Source organism: Neoarius graeffei, chromosome 17 (genome assembly GCF_027579695.1).
Source record: "Neoarius graeffei isolate fNeoGra1 chromosome 17, fNeoGra1.pri, whole genome shotgun sequence".
In the NCBI taxonomy this organism is placed as follows: domain Eukaryota; kingdom Metazoa; phylum Chordata; class Actinopteri; order Siluriformes; family Ariidae; genus Neoarius; species Neoarius graeffei.
This window is the reverse complement of record NC_083585.1, coordinates 56,710,000-56,717,836: the sequence shown is the minus strand read 5'-3', so window position 1 is coordinate 56,717,836 and position 7,837 is coordinate 56,710,000.

Genomic DNA, 7,837 nt, shown 5'->3' with positions numbered 1-7,837 from the left:
GACGTGTTTAACGTGCGTATCACGGGTAAATTCAGGCGCAAGATCAATGTAATTCTCCTATTTTATATTAAACTTTGGTCAAATATCTAACATTCTGCATTTTTTTTTTTTACCTTGCGCAATAGCAGAAAAATGTAGTTGAAATCGAGCCATTTGAGGCGGATTGGTCCGCCTCTGAAAAAACTTGGCATTTGGATTTCCCGGCAAACATTGATTTTCGTGACGTCGCGTGCGGGACGCCTCCCTCTGAATCCTACGTCAGCGCTGGTTTGTTTATGAGAAAACGACCTGGTGGTTTTCTGCAAATTTCTTCAACATTATCGCGTAATTATTAAAATGGTTAACAGATGTATCGTAGGAGGGTGTAGCAACACCAATCTTGATGGGATTAGTACTCATCATTTCCCAAAAGACCGGACAATGAGAGAGAAATGGGAGCGCTTGGACTACACAGGCTGTGCACTGAAACCGTGCAAAGCTCTCGCAGCCTGCTGGCGCTTCCACAGGTGACGTCACGAATCTGGCTCCAGACTCCCTTGGGATTTTTCCAGACGCGTTTTGTTATTTTTTTTTTCGGCTGTAGACAGATGGCCTTGTGCAAAATTACCTTTCTGGATGAGTATGTAAAGGGACATTCATATAATAAAAAAAAAAAAAACAACCCATGAAATTGGTCCAGAATATGCACTTTTACCTAAATGTTCTCCCCGTGTCCGCGTGGGTTTCCTCCGGGTGCTCCGGTTTCCCCCACAGTCCAAAGACATGCAGGTTAGGTTAACTGGTGACTCTAAATTGAGCGTAGGTGTGAATGTGAGTGTGAATGGTTGTCTGTGTCTATGTGTCAGCCCTGTGATGACCTGGCGACTTGTCCAGGGTGTACCCCGCCTTTCGCCCGTAGTCAGCTGGGATAGGCTCCAGCTTGCCCGCGACCCTGTAGAACAGGTTAAAGTGGCTACAGATAATGAGATGAGATGAGATGGGTGTGATGTATTAGAGAACACCGACATCTAGTGGTAGTAAAGTGAATTAAAAGGAAAAGACCTGGCTTTACTTGTCTGTCTGTGAAGATTCTCAGTCATCCAGGTCATAGTAAACTGTGGGTGGTAAAAGAGAGCAACTGGACTTGTGTGAAGATTCTTGAAGATGTTTCACCTCTCATCCGAAAGGCTTCTTCAGTTCTGTCTGACTAATAGGGAGTATCAGGTATTTATCCTGTCACGGACGAAAAGCAATTCTAAGGTGTCGTTGAGTCATCCTGTTGGTGTGGGTTATTGCGGGCTGGGTGTGAACGGCCTAAACCCAACGACGCTCTTGGCCATTCACACCCAGCCCCAGTGGCCCACACCAACCGGATGACTCAACGACACCTTAGGATTGCTTTTCATCCATGACAGGATAAATACCTGATACTCCCTATAGATAGTTTTTCACTGACGTCACGGCATTCCGGGGAACGCCCTCCAGCCACCATCTTGTGGGTCAAACAAAACGGAGCATCGCCATAACCGGCTACGTTATCTCGGACGAATTTATGAAGTTATATAGTCAGTTTTCTAAAATAAAGATCAATGTCGGCAAAATCAAGCAAACAGAAGTATATAGATACATTAGACGACATCTCACGACAATTGTATGCAGCCAAACTGGCCTTGATTGGGGGAATTGACCCCTATGAAGTGGACAAAGACGCATTTTCAAGTGACTATGCAGGGCTGCCATCCATATCGTACCCTGATATTGTGAACTAGTTCGTGAATAGTAAAAGTGCCTACACACTTGACGACCTCAAAGCATACAAGTCGCTGGAGTCATACAATTATTTTGTCTGTGGCTGGGTCCGTGAAGTCCACCATATAAAAACAAGTGACAGTTGTGTCCTAATTACAGCCAAGGTATGTAAACATTGGAATTTTAGAGCTCTCAACACTGCATATAAATATCAGGGATGCAAACAGCGCGCCTTTTGGCGGATGTTTTTAATCGGAAAGCTGCACACATTTGCGCGAAGCTGAGCAAATGTGCGCAGCTTTCCGATTAACTGTTTTTTTCTCATCCTTATACTTCCTATGTTTCATGGACTGTAACGGATTTGCTTATTTAGTAATTTTAATACAGAATTTACTTTGAAATTATAAGCAGACACTCCAACCCCTCCCCCCCCCCAAAAAAAAAAATTGGATCTGCGCAATTCAGCCGTGAAAATGCCGGCATCCGACAAAAACAAACTTAAACACAATTGATTGTTTATTTAAACAACTTACCACTTCGAAAATTATCAGAGCAGACTTTGCTATGCTTGGAAGGCTGATAATCCTTGCGGTTGATTCTCGCAAGCCATAGATTTCTCCTTTGTATGCTGAGCTTCTTTGTTTGCTCGCCTTCGTGCTCCCGTACAGTGGGAATTCCATAAAAACTCCGCTTGACGTCATCATCTGACCTATTACGACAGCCGTGAACACAAGTGTGCACCATTGCTAGCTTAAAATAGCCTGCTTGGGTTCTTTTGCAGACTTTTTACTCGTGCGTTACAATGTGTGCTCAGTGACCCATACGGTAAGCTTGACCCACAAGATGGCCGCCACTAGGGAATCCCTGACTGTGACGTCATGTGAAAACTATGTACTAGTCAGACAGAACTGAAGAAGCCTTTCGGATGAGAGGTGAAACGTCTTCAAGAATCTTCAAGCAAGTCCAGTTGCTCTCTTTTACCACCCACAGTTGACCTGGCTTTACTGATTTCTTCATTGAAAAGGTTCATTTTAAAAGACATTCATGCAGGAGTGTTCACGGCCTATGTGTTTAATATATACACAGTGTCTGGCACAGTCACACACACATTTTTGTAGTTCCGTCATTGTGGGGACTCACTGATGTAATGCACTCCCTCGCCCATTATCCAAACCATCACAACGAAATGCTAAACCCCAATCCTTACCATAACATCATTCTAACCTCAATCCTAAAACTAAGCCTTAAAGTGCATATTCTGGACCAATTTCATTTTTTTTTTTATATGAAAGTACGTCCCTTTACACACTCATCCAGAAGGGTAATTTTGCACAAGGCCGTCTGTCTACAGCAGAAAAAAATAAAACAACAAAACACATCTGGAAAAATCCCAAGGGAGTCTGGAGCCAGATTCGTGACGTCAGCTGCGGAAGCGCCAGCAGGCTGCGCGAGCTTTGCACGGTTTCAGTGCACAGCCTGTGTAGACCAAGTTTAGCAGCGAGCGATTTTGCATTGAAATATGGAATTGTCACCCGAGTGTAATGTTACTTCACCTTTGGATGAAGAATATAATGAGATGTCAGAATTGGGGCTTCATCTGTTTGGATTTGATGATGATTCAAGTAGTGAAGACAACGGAGACAACACCGGGGATGTAAATAATACGGTCGTTTTCTCATAAACAAACCAGCGCTGACGTAGGATTCAGAGGGAGGAGTCCCGCAAGTGACATAACGAAAATCAATGTTTGCTGGGAAATTCAAATGCCAAGTTTTTTCAGAGGTGGACCAATTCACCTCAAATGGCTCGATTTCAACTGAATTTTTCCTGGTATAGCGCAAGGTAAAAAAAAAAAAAAAAAAATTGCACAAAATGCAAAATGTGACAGATATTTGACCAAAGTTTAATATAAAATAGGAGAATTACATTGATCTTGCTCCTGAATTTACCCGTGATACGCACTTTAACCCTCAAACAGCCCTCTGAAGAAGTGAGGACCAGACAAAATGTCCTCACTTTCCAAAAAAAGTCCTAACTCTGTTACTTTAAAAACAAATAATTTAATAAATATAAAATTATTATTATTTGTTTTTAAACTAACAGAGTTAGGACTTTTTTTGGAAAGTGAGGACATTTTGTCTGGTCCTCACTTCTTCAAAGGGCTGTTTGAGGGTTAAAGTGCATATCACGGGTAAATTCAGGAGCAAGATCACTGTAATTCTCCTATTTTGTGTTCCGGTCCTCAGTATGTAGCAAAGTACACACACATACCTACCCACCCCTTTGTGGGGACGCTTATTAACATAATGCACTCCCTAGCCCATTACACAAATCACCACAACTAAATGCCTAACCACACCCCTTACCAAAACATAAACTTAGTTTTAGGGATCGGGTTAGAATTAAGTCTTAACCCTCAACTAGTCCTTTGAAGAAGTGAGGACCAGACAAACGGTCCTCACTTTCCAAAAAAAAAAAAATCAATCATGTTCCAGTCCACAAGTCCCCCCCCACCACATTGTATTTCTAGCTTTGTGGGGATTCACCAACAATACACTCCCAAGTCCATTACCCTAACATCAACCGTCACAACTAAATACCCAACCCCACCCCTTACTCGAACATAAAACTCTAACTCTCAGACAACACTTTGAAGAAGTGAGGACCAGCCAAAACACACAGATCGTTGTGGGGACTCATTAACATAATGCATTCCCTGGCCCCTTATCCAAACCTTAACCATCACAACTAAATGCCCAACCCCAGCCCTTACCCTAACCGTAACCTAAACCTGCTACCTTAAACTAAGTCTTAAACCTCCAGCAGCCCTTTGAAGAAGTGAGGACCAGACAAAATCGTCTTCGCTTTCCAAAAATGTCCCAATTCTGTTGGCGTTTATATAAAAACAAAAAGACAAAAAAAAAAAACCAAAACCCACTCACATATGATCCGGGTGGCACGGTGGTGTAGTGGTTAGCACTGTTGCCTCACAGCAAGAAGGTCCTGGGTTCGAGCCCCGGGGCCGGCAAGGGCCTTTCTGTGCGGAGTTTGCATGTTCTCCCCGTGTCCGCGTGGGTTTCCTCCGGGTGCTCCGGTTTCCCCCACAGTCCAAAGACATGCAGGTTAGGTTAACTGGTGACTCTAAATTGAGCGTAGGTGTGAATGTGAGTGTGAATGGTTGTCTGTGTCTATGTGTCAGCCCTGTGATGACCTGGCGACTTGTCCAGGGTGTACCCCGCCTTTCGCCCGGAGTCAGCTGGGATAGGCTCCAGCTTGCCTGCGACCCTGTAGAACAGGATAAAGCGGCTAGAGATAATGAGATGAGATGTATGATCCGGTCCTCAATATGTAGCATGTACACACACGTTTGACTTCTGTAAGAGTCCGGTGTGTAGAACACGGTGTAACACCCCTGTGCTTGGTTCAGATGTACAGAAAGACTCTTCACATTGTTCATAAGCATGTCATTACTATTGAAAACACTCACAGACACACCGCTTTCATTTTCCTCGAGTTTATTAGCAGTGATGAAGATTGTTGAAATGGAACGTTGCCCTCCTCTTCATTACCACAGGAGGAAATGCAGACAGAGCAACACGCAAAATGAAATTAATTCAAATTTTTAACAGTCAAAACATGGCACAACTTAAACAGTGATGGAGAGAAGGGAAACGTGAGAGAGAGAGAGATTTTTTTTTTTCCCCTTCTATGTTCTGATAGGATTCGTTTAATATTTCTTACAGCGCAGGCAGCACGGCCTGGACTCAGGAGTAAGCAAGTTCTCAACACTGCGCATCGTTGAGCGGTTAGATGAAGACAAATACACATGCTCAGACATACACACAGACAGATAGATGGACAGACAGACAGACAGACAGACAGACGTACCAGTTGGAACGGCACAACAGAACGCAACACGCAGTAGAAAAATGTATACGCTGACATAGAAACCTTTCCAATGTACAGAATAAACAGTCGAGTTTCGGTACGATGATCTCTCCCTGCTCTCGCACGGCTTTACAACTGTAATTCGTGGGCTTGGAACCAAGAGGTGAAATCAAGGGTTTCGATTAGTGTGCATAATTATACATACATATCGATATATAGCTAGTAACTCTAAAATCGACAGGGAATAAGTGCTTATTATGGATCGAATAAAAGACTTATGCTTGATGTGCATCCCCTAAAACAGGATTTCTGTGCATCAAAAGGTTGTGTATGTGCATCCACCGCGGCTTCCAGCTCCACACCAGAAGGATTGAATTTTTAAAAAAAATAAAATAAAACGGCAGAACAAAAGAAGTAGTTGTTCAGCACATTCTTAAAAGGTTAAACACCACCAATAACAAAAAAAGTGTGCTGCAGTACGTACTACATGACTAACCGAGTTAGAGGTGTGCATCAGGGAAAGGGTGCGTTTACTTTCTCACACACACACACACACACGGTCAGATATAAAGCTTGCAGGAAAAAGGAATACCACGTTCATTATTATCATCAGAGGAGCGGAAAAGCTCTTGGTGGCGTCAGAGGAACAAAACGTGCAATTATTAGAAAACTACCAACGTCATGTCAGAGCGACACGCCGACGCTGATTATTTTCCCTGAACAGCACATCCCAGGGTGATTTATTCCTCTGGAACAGGAATACCACAACATTTGAGGATTAAACAATACTTTAACTCATGAGAACAGGAACCAAGTGATGTTCCATCACATATTAAACAATCAATCAATCGCTCCATCACCAGCGTCGCTCTCCTCCTTTCGCCAGTTAATAAGACAGAAGAGACATTTCAGTGAAGCTCGTCATGTTACCGAGAAACCGGAAAGCGTCCTGAAGACTTTCCTGTGGTGGAAAAACCGTTACGGTTCTGAATCGAGAGTTGAGCAGCGCTGGGTCAGTGTTTCCTCTCCATCCTGTTTAATACGTTTGATTATGTATATTATGGGATCATGAGATTGAGCAGGACTAGGATTTAAAAAGTAAACCCACGCACACCTCGACTCCACAGAGCTCCTGAAGGGACAGTCCCTCCCCTCCCCCCAAAAAAACCCACCCTTTACATACACCAACAAAAATGAAAAAAGAAACTTATCACACAACACAGGAGATAGTTTTACATCCCCCCCCCAAAGACTTTTTTTTCCTTAAAGCAAATGAAAAAGTGCGTGCAGCGTAAGCAATAATTACCTGATTAACATTACAACATGAACTTGTCTTCCGGGGGTGGGGGAAGGGTTTAAAAATAATACGTAATACATTTTCCATTTTCACAAGATTCCCCCCCCCCCAACAGAAACAAAACAGTAAAGTGGTGCACAAATAATATATATAAAACACCCCCTCCCCAAATTTATTGATTAAAAAAAAAAACCCTCATGTGAGCGGAAAGTTATCGATAATTTTGTTTTCATGCGATTTTTTTTTTTTAAGTATGTATTCAGGCGGCGCGGTGGTGTAGTGGTTAGCGCTGTCGCCTCACAGCAAGAAGGTCCGGGTTCGAGCCCCGTGGCCGGCGAGGGCCTTTCTGTGCGGAGTTTGCATGTTCTCCCCGTGGGTTTCCTCCGGGTGCTCCGGTTTCCCCCACAGTCCAAAGACATGCAGGTTAGGTTAACTGGTGACTCTAAATTGAGCGTAGGTGTGAATGTGAATGGTTGTCTGTGTCTATGTGTCAGCCTTGTGATGACCTGGCGACTTGCCTTTCGCCCGTAGTCAGCTGGGATAGGCTCCAGCTCGCCTGCGACCCTGTAGAACAGGATAAAGCGGCTACAGATAATGAGATGAGATGAATGAGTATGTATTCATGTTAACAGATGTTTAAAATTTTTTTTTTTTTTTGCAAAAGGTCCCTTCAGGTTCTCTGTACAACTCCGATCACATCATTTGAAAAGAAAAGGAGGGGAGAGAAAAAAAAAAAAAAAAAAAACCCCACACACCCCAACCAAAGACACCAAAACGTCCTTTTTTTTTAAAGGAAAAAAAAAAAAAAAATCTCATGAAAACAGAAAATTATTTCCAGCTGTATAACTTTTAATTTTCATAAGATTTAAAAAAAAAAAAAATAAAAAAAAAAAAACCAGTAAACAGTTTGCACACAATAATTCT